Genomic DNA, 14,458 nt, shown 5'->3' on the forward strand with positions numbered 1-14,458 from the left:
CACAGTCCTCTCTCAATAACCAGGCACACAGCCAGTTAGAAACAGCAAGTAATGACCGAATATTTATATGTTTGCAGTGTTACTGTAGCCATGTTGGTCCCAGAATACTAGAAACCAGATGGGTGAGGTAATATCTTTTATATTTATATGGCACCTTTCATCCTGAAGTACACCAAAGTGCTTTCCACACTTCAAAAAACAGGGTTCATTTTCCCCACCACTATAAATGTAAGACTATTTAGGGCACTCTGACAGCATACACTCACTGCTAGGGCATCTCCTCCTGGCTGCTCCAGGGATTATTTCCTTCCAGGTCCAATGCCCTTCTGTCCCATGTTCACACACCCTGCTGCGTCTCTCTCTCTGTGAGTCATGGTCTGCTCTCTTTGTGGCTTGGCCCTCTGGCCAGGTCACTATTGTCCCCCCCCTTCCAGGGTATCAAAGTCCTATCAGACTACTGTCCCAGGCAGTCTTCTGCTCCACTGCCCAGTCTGTGCTACTTCCCTAGTGGCTGGTAGGGGAACCCAGGTCCACCATCTACTCCAGGCTCCAATTCAGGGACCCTATGTCTAGCACCTGATCTGCTTGCTCCCAGGCCATGTTGCTGTTTCCATGGACTCCTTCCTACATCTTTTGGTTCCATCCTCACTGGGTTGACCAGCCCAGACTGCAGACTACTTCTCATACAGCTCCTTTCTATTCCCAAAGTCCTGGCTGTATACCAGCACCACCCGTTCCTTCTCATCTGGACACCATCAATCAATCAGCTTTTCAGTCCCTGGCTCTTCCTCACGTGCAGCCTATCAGGCTAATTAACCTAATTTAACCTGCTCTGCTTGTGTGGGGCGAACACCCCACCATAGGCACTAACAAGACAAGATAGATGTACATAAAATAATCAGCTTGTAAAGGAAGTTAATTGGGGACAGCACCCTATGCAATAAAAAAGCAACAATGCAAAACTAAAAAAAAGGAATATTTGTTTACACAATATATTATGAACCTGTGGAACTCATTGCCAGAAGATGGCTAACAAAATTACTATGCATTTTGGACCAGCTCTTCAGCTAGTGTAAATCAGTTGGCTTCTATGAAGATAGGGACAACTTACACCAGCTGATGACCTGTCCCTTTGCATGAATATCTGTAGTTACAATACAAGAGAATAAGAGATACCAGTCTTTATGCCTTGAGACAAAAGATAACCGCTATCTATTTGGGTTTAGGAAGACGCCTCAACCCATGGTCATGTTATTGCATACTTGGGTAATATGGAGGTTTCACAGCTTCTTCCCAAGTATCTAGGCCTGTCCAATGTCAAGGACTAGATGGCCCATTGGTCTATTGCAATATAGTAATTCCTGTGTTCCTAACCAGTTCTGGGGTGGAGCTTGGCAGCTGTTTCACAGCACATAGTTACACCACAAAACACTTTGGTACAGGAAGTGACAAAATATCCTGTATTTTTGGCTGGATATAGGAAGGATCAATGTACTTAGTCAAACTTGAATAAGGTTAACACCCATACCCTTGTGAATAATGCTACATGAACCTTTACAACTGGAAGGATTGGTTTTATCTCCAGTAACAGAATGCCTCCATAAAGCCATGCCGGAGCACTGGACCAGTACTGGTTCAATCACCTAATCAATGACCAATATCTCATCCTATAGCACCTTGGGTTTCCTGGAAGGACTCCCATCCAAGGCCCATGCAAGCTGTCAGTCTAGGTTTTTATAAGGTTGTCCGTCCACCACAGTGATGTCTGAGCACAAACCTTACCAAGCCATCCCCACCTGGGGCTTGAACCAAAGCCTATGGGAGGGTTTCCATTGACTTGGAAGGGGTCTGGTGCAGGACCTTTGTTTGTGAGATGTGAGGAATGAGAAAATGCATGTTAAAAGAGAAAGTCACCCTTCTGGGTTTTACTGTCCCACCTGAAATGCACATATGTGCAATGCCTCCAGGCAGGGTGAACCTAGGGGTTAATGCCAAACAGTTTTGCAAATGCCCTTAAAACTTGCAGAGCTTAATCGAACCTGACCATGAAAGATCAATATGACAGTCCCCATGAAATGGAGGGTAGAGTTCAGCACAGCTGTGATTTCAAAGACACAAAATGTCTCTCCCAAACCAGCCAGTTGTCAATTAGAAGGGTTCCAAAACAGGAAGTCATCTGCAGCTCTTCGTGTACTTCAACATCTGTATCTTTCATGCCAGTCCTTTCTAGAAAGGCAGAAAAAACAATACCATACAGTACAGAACCCAACACACTGGGGCCTTCATACCCGAGTGTGTCTCTAGGCATTACTGCAATACAAATACATTAATGTATTAATTCTCATTATTATCCAGTACAAAGGACCCTGAAGTGCATTTTGGATCAATCAGTAACTATAACTAACTAACTGAGTGTTTTCCTGAAGACTCAAGGGCATGAGCGGATATGCTGCAGTATGAATTTGAGTCAAACCCACCTTTTCCAACCTAGAGCTGGCTCTAGGTCTAGATTAGTGTTTAGGCAAAGAAGGAATTAGATTCTTCCCCACAGCCAACTTCTTCAAAATGGTCTCCAAACCTTTTGTGGGAGCTATTGGAGCTGGTTGGAATACGGATTTTCTGTCCTGAGAAAAAAATTCAGATTTGAAATTGTTTTTGTTCCACATTGGGATAAAAAGACAGTTTTTTAAAAAATATATATTTTTTTTGGTTTCCAAAGTATTTCATTTAGATTTTAACCCTTTTTATTTTTAAATTATTAAAATATAAAATAAAGTAAATTTCAAAACAAAAAAATGTTTCAAAACAAGGAGTCAACTTTTTATTCCAAGAATATCAAAACAGAACACTGACATTTTCTAAAAAAAAAGTTCCATTTTTCCCCCCAAAATAAAATTGCTGAAACAGATACAAATTCACAAAAAAATTTCGGTTTAGTCAAAATGTCATTTTTCCAATGGAAATGTGTTTTGATGAAATTTTCCAGCCAGCTCTATTGCCTATAGGGATGCCCTGGAATCTGGGCAAAAATATTTAGGGGCACCTGTTTCTCAGTTAAATCTCTGGCCATCTATTTTTCATGCTCTATTTACTTCTCTACGTTTTCTCTCTCTCTCTGCTTTCTGTGTTGTCTTTTTCTGGCCCCTTTCTCGCCCTTCCCTGACTCTTCAGGCTCTCTTTGTTCACTCCACTCTCCAATGTGCTTTTTCTTCCTGTCATGGTGCCTGTATGGTGTGGTCGGCATCTTGGCTAACCCTGGGGATTGAATCACAGCCACCTACCGCTAAACATAGGAGTTGCTACAGCTTGAACTGAAGAGTCAGGATCTATAGCTGGGGCTGACCCAGAATCATATCCTCTATGAACAGGGCATAGAGGAGGATTCACAGCACATGCTGATCAGAGGGTTGCACACCTGCAGGATCAGTAGGGGTAAAACTACTCATGAAAAGGTGAAGACTGGTGACTTTAGAAGCATTTTCCTAAGGGGAACATCTCAGGGAATGCATAGAAGCACCCGTGTAATTATCCTGACCCTCGGTTTTCAGAAAGTATGAACCCAGGACCTACATCACTGGCCTCTACCACTTGAGTTAAAGGAGTGACTCTGTTAGCAGGCTGTTGTCCTCTAGTGAGCCAGCCACTTGATGACAATACAACACATCCTTTGGCAGTGGGATAAGGAGGAGAGATGGCACCATAACATGTTGGGACAGCGATGGAAGCTCCACAAGGAACAGGGATGAGACTATTGGGCATATTAGGATAAAGTGAGACACTGCAGCTGAAGCAGGGAGAAGGTGGAGACACTTTGGGGATGGCAGGGACAAGGCACAAGGACAAATCAGAGAAGGGAGGAAAGGCGCAGTGGGAGCGAGGAGGACACAGAAATAGGTTAGGGACAGGAGAGCAGCCACATGGGAAACAAGGAGACCTGGGAGAATGAGAAAGGGAGGGAAGCTACAGGGTCAGATTAAGGCATAGGAAGACAAATCATGCTTAGGCTACACATCCTGGCACACTCCCAGGTGAGACTCCATCTGCCCAAAGGAAAGTGAGAGCCTGCCAAGCACTTTTCCCTACCCCAGGGGATTTTCTTACAGTGTAGCTGAATTGCACAGCTAGCTTGCAGGCCAGAGCAATAAAGCAATTCCCAACTCCCTCTACCCCTCCCCGCCATTGATGATCAAGGGGGATGGAAGGGAAAGATGCCAAGCACCCAGAGGCAGGGTAGGGGACTCTGGGAGGCATGCCAACGGAAGGGAGTAATAGTGTGGAGGAAGCAGTGCTTGGCATTTGATCGCAGAACATCCGGGCCCCCGTCAGAAGAAACACACAATAATCTCCTCCTTATCTCTCAGCTACACACTATGCCACACACATCTCAATTATTATTAGTCGTCCACAGGAATTGATTCAGTGGGCATTGAAACGTGGGACTAAAATCTCCAGCACTGTGCAAGCTCCTCCCAAACAGCTTTAACAATGCCCCGCAACACCATAAGCAGTTCTAGTCCCAGGCCCTCACATAGCTCTGTCAGCGACCTATAACCCCCGCCAGCTGGCCCTCTACACTGCTCAGTGGTATAACCTCCACGCTGACTACTCCACTCAGCTTTGCAAGGGCACAGCACATACGGCACTGGCAATCCGGTGTCTTTATTTACTTGTTATAAAGCAGAGCTTGCCAGTCATACTGAACTGTGGAGTGACTTTTTTTTTTTTTTAAACAAATGTGAACAAACGGGTGCTAGGATGAGACCCAGCCAGTTGATATTCCCGTGGGAGCGGAGGCAGGATTTGAACTCTCACTCTCCAGAGGTGAAGGGCTAGTCAATTACCCACAGTGCCATTTACCTCTCTTCAGTCTAAGAGGGGTAATCAGTGGGAATTGCAGCTGCTCAGCAACTATCAAGAACAAGTCTCTGGGGTGCATCACCTTTTGTGCCTTCAGACGGGGTCAGCGGTGATTTTGGCTGGGTAAAGTATAGAGGTGAGAAAGAGTTTCTGGTTAAAGTCTGTGCTGTATAGCATCTCTAACCCATGGCTGACATGCTGGAATTTCCTCTCCCTGTACATTGAATTAATCACACTCGTACTGTGACAATCTTAATCACAGCCTGAACTTAAGACTCAAGAGATAAACCAGTGTCTGCAGGAAGCACAGTTACTTTGCAGCTCTCTGGAGAAAGACGTCTTAATGTTTCATGTCTCCAAAAATCTGAAGGCCTTTCCCAGACTTTTTGCTTTAACTTGAGCCTACATCTGCACACGGATACACATCCCCCCTTCTTCTGCATGCTTCTCCCCCACTGGTAGATAGAAATCATCCATGTTAAAAACCACAGAGCCAATGCATATAAAATAACTTGGATTGTAACAGTGTTCATGTGCTTGAACACTGCTACAAGTCAGGGAGCCAGGACTCTTGGGTTCTTTTTCTATTGTCTTGCTTAATGACCCCTTGCCTGGGATGACATTAACAAAATATATTAGGTTACATCAACCTTTCTGTGCTTCATTTTACCCTTCTATAAAATGGGGCTAACAACACTTGCCTACGTCTCAGGCCTGCTGTGATATCTGCTGTAAGGTGCTTGGAGAATCTCAGAGCAAAAGACAGTTTCAAGTATTATTTAATATCTGTTTTAAGTAGCTCCCAAAAGCCTCAACCGAGATTGGGACCTCCTCGTCTTGGATAGTATTCAGACACATAGTAACACACAGCTCCTGCCTAAAAGAGCTGACATTTTGAATAGACAAGAGGGATGGAGTGGGAGAAGGAAAATATCTTTTTTACAGGTGGGGGAAGTGTACCACAGAGCAGCGGATCCAGAGCCCATCTGAAGTCAATGGGAAGACTCCCAGTGATTGCAATGCGCCTTGGACCAGCTCCGGAGAGATTAAATGACTTGCCCAGAGTCAGGCAGGAAGTCTGTGGCAAAAAAATGGAACCAGACCCCCTAACCCCCAGGCCAGTGCCTTAAACTCCCTCTCCCCCCCCCCCCCCCCAAGAGGTTACAGCAGCTAGTCAAGAGACTTGAGTATAATTATAGGACAGACTCAGCCTTCAGCATCAAACACCATTCTGGTAGGAGAGTGCTGGTTTGTAAGCTGCTCCGCACATTGCCTGACTTATCCTCCCTGGTGGGGTTTGAAGAGTTTTGTTCCTTAGAACCCAAGGTCTGAGAGGTCACTGGTAACAAGTATAATGCAGGGGGACAAATCCTGCCTCTCTAGTTCTCAGTGAGCTTCAGTTCCCAGTGTTACTGACAGGGGCACCATTGGTGGGGGGGGGGCAGGGAGGCCTCACTCCCCCTTGAGTTTTGTACCTGTGGTCTTCTCACAGCCCACATCCTAGCCCCAGATGGAGCTCTTACCTGCAACACAACTTGAGTGTGATATGTGATGAGTTCTGTGCTTCTCCCAGCTTCTGCCCTTGGGGCAGGGAGTTTGTTATAAACAGAAGCAGGGTGATTAAGATAACAAAAGGCTTTTCATTAAATTAAATTAAGGATCGTTAGATGATCCTTAAAGCAATGCCAAACACTCCAGTTAAAAGATAGGAAACAAATGGTAGGAATAAATGTACTGGGACCAGTGCTGTTCAACATATTAATAAATGATCTGGAAATGGTGGTAAACAGTGAGGTGGGAAAATTTGCAGATGATACAAAACTACTCAAGATAGTTAAGTCCAAAACTGACTCCAAAGAGTTACAAAGGGATCTCACAAAACTGGGTGACTGGGCAACACAATGGCAGATGAAATTCAATGTTGATAAATGCAAAGTAATGCACATTGTTGATAACTGCACTTAATATAATCCCAACTATAAATACAAAATGATGGGGTCTAAATTACCTGTTACCACTCAAGAAAGAAATCATGGAGTCTTCGTGGATAGTTCTCTGAAAACATCTGCTCAATACACAGAGGCAATCAAAAAAGCGAACAGAATATTGGGAATCATTAAGAAAGAGATAGATAAGAAGACAGAAAATATCATATTGCCTCTATATAAATCCATTGTATGCCCACATCTTGAATACTGTGTGCATTTGGCAGGGGCGGCTCTACGTTTTTTGCCGCCCCAAGCACGTCAGTCAAGCGGCCTTCGGCGGCACGCCTGCAGGCAGTTCGCTGGTCACGCGGATTCGGCGGCGTTTCTGTGGGTGATCTGCCGGTCCTGAGCCTTCAGCATACCCGCCGCCGAATTGCCGCCGAAACCGCGGCACCGGCGGACCTCCTGCAGGCATGCCGCTGAAGGCTGCCTGACTGCCACCCTCACAGCAACCGGCACGCTGCCCCCCGCGGCTTGCTGCCCCAGGCACGCGCTTGCTGCACTGGTGCCGCCCCTGATTTGGTCATACTATCCCAAAAAAGATATATTGGATTTGGAAAAGGTACCGAGAAGGACAACAGAAATGATTAGGGTTATGGAACACCTTCCATATGAGGAGAAATTAGAAAGACTGGGACTTTTCAGCTTGGAAAAGAGATGACTAAGTGGGGATATAAAATCATGAAAATTGAATAAGGAAATGTTATTTACTCCTTCAGATAACATAAGGATAGGGGTCACCCAATGAAATTAATAGGCAGCAGATTTAAAAACAAATAAAAGAAAGTATTTCTTCATAGTCAACCTGTGGAACTCTTTGCCAGAGGATGTTGTGAAGGCCAAAACTATAACAGGATTCAAAGAAAGAACTAGGTAAATTCATGGAGGTTAGGTTCATCATTGGCTATTAGCCAGGATGAGCAGGGATGCAACACCATGTTCTGTGTGTCTAGCCTCTGTTTGCCAGAAGCTGGCAGTAGGCAATGGGATGGATCACTCGATGATTGCCTGTTCTATTCATTCCCTCTGGGGCACCTGGCATTGGCCACTGTTAGAAGACAGGGTACTGGGCTAAATGGACCTTTGGTCTGACCCAGTATGGCTGTTCTGACATTCTTATCTAGAACCCAGATGTAGCTGCCCCCTGCTGTAACCCATTAAACCCCACTCCCCTCCCAGAGCTGAGGTAGAGCCCAGGAGTCCTGAGGGGGTCGCTCTCTCCACAGAGTTAGTAAAGTAGGAATATACGTTAAAATTTTAAACCTAACCTGTGTCACTTAAGTGACTTGCCACAAGATGTTAGTATTAGAGCTGAGTGGGTCTAATATTTATTTAATTTCCTTTCTTTTATATAGGAATGAGAGTGCGTAAGTAGCCCCTGGAATCATGGTTAAAGTTGCCTCCCCTACCAAAGTCTGAAATGGCGTGTTTGGGAAGTGCTGGTCAGGTAGTGGGAGGTACTGTACTTAATAATAAATAAGCTAAGGTGGTTTATGGAAATGAACAATATCTTCAGTTCTTCAAGTATTAGTGCAGTAGATGGGGTCATCTAGCTTCACACTCCTAACTTAGATAGACTTTTTACTGACTTGAAAGAACAGTCACTACTTTAAATCTGCCACCCTGGAGTTGTACCATCCCCACGATCCATTGCACTATGATACATGTGGAAGTCTGACATCTCGTCCTAAAACCACCAACAGCCAATGCTTCTCATGTGCTGCTTCTGAGGATCAGACTGAGCAAATGAACAACCAACCTAAAAAGAAATGTGTGTGTGCGTCTGCAAGCATGTGAAACCAACTGGGCAAAGCTGCTTTCCCCCCAAAACGGCAGAGAAGACATCACTCGTAACCCTGAAAACAACCTTCAGCTCTGCTTTCTAGCAGACTGGAAAGCGCAGACTGTCTCATGCACTTCACACAAGGTGGTCTGCAGGGCCAAATTTCAGAGGTGAAGTGTATGTTGGTGTAAGGGGGTACATGCTGGTCAGTGATCTCAGAGTGAAAAGCTTTGCAGACAGATAATGAATAAATAATACCTCATTTTTAGGTAGTGCTTTTCAGCAGCAGATCTCAGAGGAGGTCAATATCATTATGCCTGTTATACAGATGGGGAAACTGAGGCAAAGTAACTTGCCCAAGGTCACCCAGCAGCCAGTGGCACAGCTGGGAATAGAATCCAGGTCTCTCAAGTCTCAGCCCAATATTCTATTCACTAGGCCACACGACCTGTCTGCATCCTCTTGGATGCAAGTAAGGCTTTGATCCTGCAAACACTGTTGTACATGAGGAACTTTGCACCCTTAAACTCAAGAAAATGGAGAATGGGGTTGGTTAATAATGCACTGGACTCAATCCCCGAGTAGCTCCCATTGCTTTTAATGGGAGCAGATTTAGGCCAACATAGAGTGCTTTGAAAATCTCCTCCTAACACCTGTACCATGCACTCCACCTGGAAACTAACTGCCAGCCAAATGGAGATGACAGAGTGCTGGTGTCAGGTGTTCATCATGGCAAGAAGCTCTGCTTCATGAACTGGCATCCCCATGCTGCGCTAACTTCAGTTTCCCAACGGCCTCAACATGGAGCCCCATGGAGAGTGCTAGCCTCCAGGTGACCAAGGCATGGATAAAGCAAGCAAAGCCCACTTCTGAAAGAAATGGTTGTGGTTTGGAACCTTGGGCACCTAAGTGAGAGTGGACTTGGGGTGTGGAGCACCAGCACCTCCCAGTGAGCTTATTGGGTCCAGGTGCCCAGCTCTTCTGCAAAATCAAGTCAGCAATTTAGGGAACTAAATATAGATGTTTATGGAACTCGTGTTTGAAAATTTCTTAAGTGAACTATGGCAGCTCATGCAGCAAGTCGGGCAAAGAGCCTGAATCCTATTTCAGGAATCCTGAATTCCAGTTCCTTGTTGTAACCACTTGTCAGCCCTCCTCATTTGGAAGTGCAAAATCAGAGATCTCTGAAAGTTTGACACGATTATACATCCTCCAGCACAACGGCTATGAAAAGGAAAGTGACATTAAAGCTGACAAACCAACCCTACAGTAACGGCTACAAGAGCAGTTAATGATAAAAGCACAGAAAAGCTTCTAAAAAATAATCTGTGCACAGCTGGCTCTACAAAAATTATGAAAGGGGAGGGAAAAGGGAAATGTAATTGAAATAAGAGCCTCTCTCCCAATAATGTCATTCTTGACATTTGAGCAAGTAATTTTGAAAAAGCCTAAATAATATTTACAAGAAGAAGAGTTCAGTACTGGATTTAAGGGATAAATCTGTCAGATCATCTCCAAGGATAGGAAGAGAGATGACTGGTTACTTGCACTAGTTAGAAATTGTCATTTTATTTCATTTTGATATTACTATTATTTATTGTTTGTATTGTGGTGATACGTGGGAGCCCTAATCCTGGACCAGGAACTTATTGTGCTAGTCGCTGTACAAACACAGAACAAAACAGTTCCTTCTCCAAGGGTTTATCATTGAACAATAGCAATGAAGCCATGGCAGCAGCCTAGGATGTGCAACCCCGCCTGATACACTGGGTATGTACTTGAGCAGCTAGCAACCCAGGCCATCATGGTTTTACTGCTACTGTAGATCAAAGCTAGCTGAAGTATGTGTACATGTGCTGTAGTCATACCTCTGATTGCAGTGTACACACAGTCTAGGGCTTTGTGCAGCGCCCAACACATCGGGCTCTCTAGGTGTAATACAAGTTAATAAGGATGATATCGGCCCATGATGGGACATGTAAACCACAGAGGTTTTTAGGTCTACTCTTCCTTTCCCCACCCCACTGCCCTGGGTTCTTCTCTCAAGTCCAAGCTCTAAATCCGAATACTCCTGAACTTTGGGGTGCTCAGAATCATGTGGCACAGCTCCACTGTCACTGCTAATACCTGGTGGAGAGAATAACGATCCCAGCCAGCTGCAGTGCATTTCACTCAAAATGGCGGAGGAAGGATTTGACCTCTGGGAGCTTTGCCTGTTCCTTTGTCACTTCAGGCTGGTTTATTGGCAGCTGAAAATTGACCAAATCGGTTAATTAATTTTAAATGCACTGCACCACTTTGCACTGCCTCGGGCACATGGCGCAGAGGAAATATTCGTCAAGCAACCGAGAATACTCAGGCTAAAGTCTTCTCATGGGTATTTTCTGATGTTTGATGAGTCTGACCAACCTTCCATACAATACAGAAGAGTCTTCTTCTGGTATCTGATGTGTTGTTGCACTGAATCTATAAAATCTCTGGTTAACAATAATCAATGAAACCTGAACCCATAGTTGCAATGAACCTGTATACCTTTGGTTATTAATAAAGGAGACATTCATTCTTGCACCAAATCCATGATGATGATGATAATGGAGTCTTATGTCGACGTCGACATGAGGATTCAGCAAACAATATATATATATATATATATAAACACGGTTACGCGAGATCAGCCCACGGGGAGAACTGAAAACATGGTTACACTTGGGATAGACGTGATTGTCCTTGACCACTGCAGGCTGTTTTACTCTTGCTTTGCACTGTTCATATTTTTCATAAGGTGTTTATAGATTCATAGATTCTAGGACTGGAAGGGACCTCGAGAGGTCATCGAGTCCAGTCCCCTGCCCGCATGGCAGGACCAAATACTGTCTAGACCATCCCTGATAGACATTTATCTAACCTACTCTTAAATATCTCCAGAGATGGAGATTCCACAACCTCCCTAGGCAATTTATTCCAGTGTTTAACCACCCTGACAGTTAGGAACTTTTTCCTAATGTCCAACCTAGACCTCCCTTGCTGCAGTTTAAGCCCATTGCTTCTTGTTCTATCCTCAGAGGCTAAGGTGAACAAGTTTTCTTCCTCCTCCTTATGACACCCTTTTAGATACCTGAAAACTGCTATCATGTCCCCTCTCAGTCTTCTCTTTTCCAAACTAAACAAACCCAATTCTTTCAGCCTTCCTTCATAGGTCATGTTCTCAAGACCTTTAATCATTCTTGTTGCTCTTCTCTGGACCCTTTCCAATTTCTCCACATCTTTCCTGAAATGCGGTGCCCAGAACTGGACACAATACTCCAGCTGAGGCCTAACCAGAGCAGAGTAGAGCGGAAGAATGACTTCTCGTGTCTTGCTCACAACACACCTGTTAATACATCCCAGAATCATGTTTGCTTTTTGTTCATGTGCCTTGGTTCAAAGCAGTTAGTGGCAACGTGGCAAGTCTGCCTCCACCTTGCTCTGTCGTGAGCTGTTGCTTCTCATGTGCTGGGGTCAGCCTGATGTGCTTTCAAATTTGGTTTCAGGGTGTCTTTATCTTGTTTGGACCAGCCCCATGAGAAAGGGTGCCTTGCTTTAGCTGACCATGAAGTGTGGCCTTGGGGATTCTTGAGTTGTCCATGAGCATGAGATGCCCAGATCAACGCAGCTCAGCCTTTATGAGCATGCTTTGAATGCCACACATTGATAGTGGTAATCTTGTCCCACCCTTTGACCATGCAAACAGACCAAAGACGCTGAATCCATACATGTTATGGTCAATATTCAATGCAACATTAACCCATTGTTGCCCTGAATCGGTCACCCTAACTGCTTCCCTGCTTCTGCATTGGGCTCCCTCAAAAAGGGAGGTCTGGGGAAGCAGTGGGGCCTGACTCTGCCCCAGCCATCACAGCTGGCCAGCTGTGCGGGCACGAGCTCATATGGAGCCCCTTAAAGAGGGGGATTGCAATGAGCGTACATCCCCTTATGCCTGGGTGTCTTGGCACAATGCTTTCTGGAGCTCCTGTGGAGGGGGTGGGGCTTTGTCCCGCCCCTCCCCGCATTTGGGGCTGTGTTATACAGCACTAGTCCCACTGACACATATACTAGTCATACTGCAGCGCTGGGATACTGTAGTGCTTTTCCTGCAGGGAAAGCTTAATTCATGGTGTCATTAGGAAATCCAAGATGGCAGCACCACAAAGGAGCAGGGAGAAAGCTACAAACTTTCCTCTTGCCACCTCTGCAGCACCAGGGGATTTTAACCGGGCAATTCCATATGCGTCTGTTGCAGAAGAAACAAGCCACTCTCCCCCGTCCCGTAAGCCTGTGCACTCCAAGGGTTTCAGATCTGTCCATTTCCTACCAAACTGCTTAAAAAACCCAGAGTTTAACTGCAGAGGAAATGAGTCAGACAGACAGATTTCCTGTCTCCTCGCCCCGCTCTGCAAAGCAAGACCCTGACGATCAAGGTCCACAGGAGCTCAGGCAGTCTGAACAGTGAGCAGGATGCTGATGAGATACACCACATTCACTTTCCACCCGCCCTCCCAGTACTCACAGAGCCAGAACTGGGCATGGGCACATGCAAACAGCACAATCACAAGCAGGGCCCTTGTCTGGAACATACCTTTGGAAAAGGAAAATCTTTGACTTTTCTATCATTAGAAGATGGGAAGGGGGGAGAACGGAGGAAAGCTTTGGGGAGAGTGGGGTAGTGGGCTTGAGCCTCCATGTGCACATGGCAAGGGGAAAGAGAAAGGAATTAAATACACTGGTATCCCCTATTGGCAAGTTTCAAGTTCCCTAAAAATACACGGTGGTCACTGACTGTAGTGCTACTGTCTAAGAGTGATCATTTCCCTCTTATTTCCAAGCCTGGTTCCAGGTTAAAATCTTTTTGAAGCCAATTTGCCCAGCAGCTTAATATATTTAGAGTGTGCTTATAATGAACAATCTGCTTTTACAATATGCTATGTGCCTCCTTTGGCACCAGGCAGATTCGGAAATGGCAAGGATACGTTTTTTTAGCATCTGAAGAGGGAGAATGTAGAGGGGAAAGGATCAAATGCAACCTCATTTCAACACAGGTCCAGAGCTGAAGTAAATTGCTGTGGAGCTGCCAGGCACTTATCTGAAAGAAGAAATATTATCAGACGCATTGTGAGGGTTGGCGTCCTGCTGTATCCTTGTAGGAGAGGCGACTCAAAGTGAACGAAGGGTGATTTAGAAAGAAGGCTTCTGCGTAATACTACTAGTATGTATATTAATGTTAGCTGGGGACATTTAAGAGAGGATTCATAGTGTCAACATCAATAAAGGTGCCAAGATAGCTTTACTTCTATTTGTGGTCTCATATCATCATTAATGGGCACTCAGAAAAATGCCAGATATTTGTGAAAGCATTCACAAATTCTACAAGTCTCACAAGTTTTTTTTGCACAAATCGTTATTCATCCAGACATCTCAACTAGAAGCACGTTATTCATCACTTCTAGCTTTTAAAAGCTTCATTCATTAAGTGGAAGCAATATCATGTGAACTCGGTAGCCAATCACAACACCAATTGTAGCAATTAACAATAATTAAACAACCCATAGGGCAGAAGTTGTCTAATCTACTGACTAGTAACAAATGCATTTACAGAAATCAAGATCTGTTCACAAACAAATCAGTGTGTTTCAAGGTATGTCTACAAAGACAACAGAGTTGTGATTGTAGCACAGGAAGGCATACCTCTGCGAGGTGTAAATAGCCGCGTAGACACAGCGGCGTGGGCTAGCCACCCAAGTATTATAGTCACGGAGTATGGGGGGACTCAGGGCCCTGCACCCCCGGCATCCTG

This window comes from Terrapene carolina, unplaced genomic scaffold (genome assembly GCF_002925995.2).
Source record: "Terrapene carolina triunguis isolate 2854851 unplaced genomic scaffold, T_m_triunguis-2.0 Scaffold232, whole genome shotgun sequence".
Classification (NCBI taxonomy): Eukaryota; Metazoa; Chordata; order Testudines; family Emydidae; genus Terrapene; species Terrapene triunguis.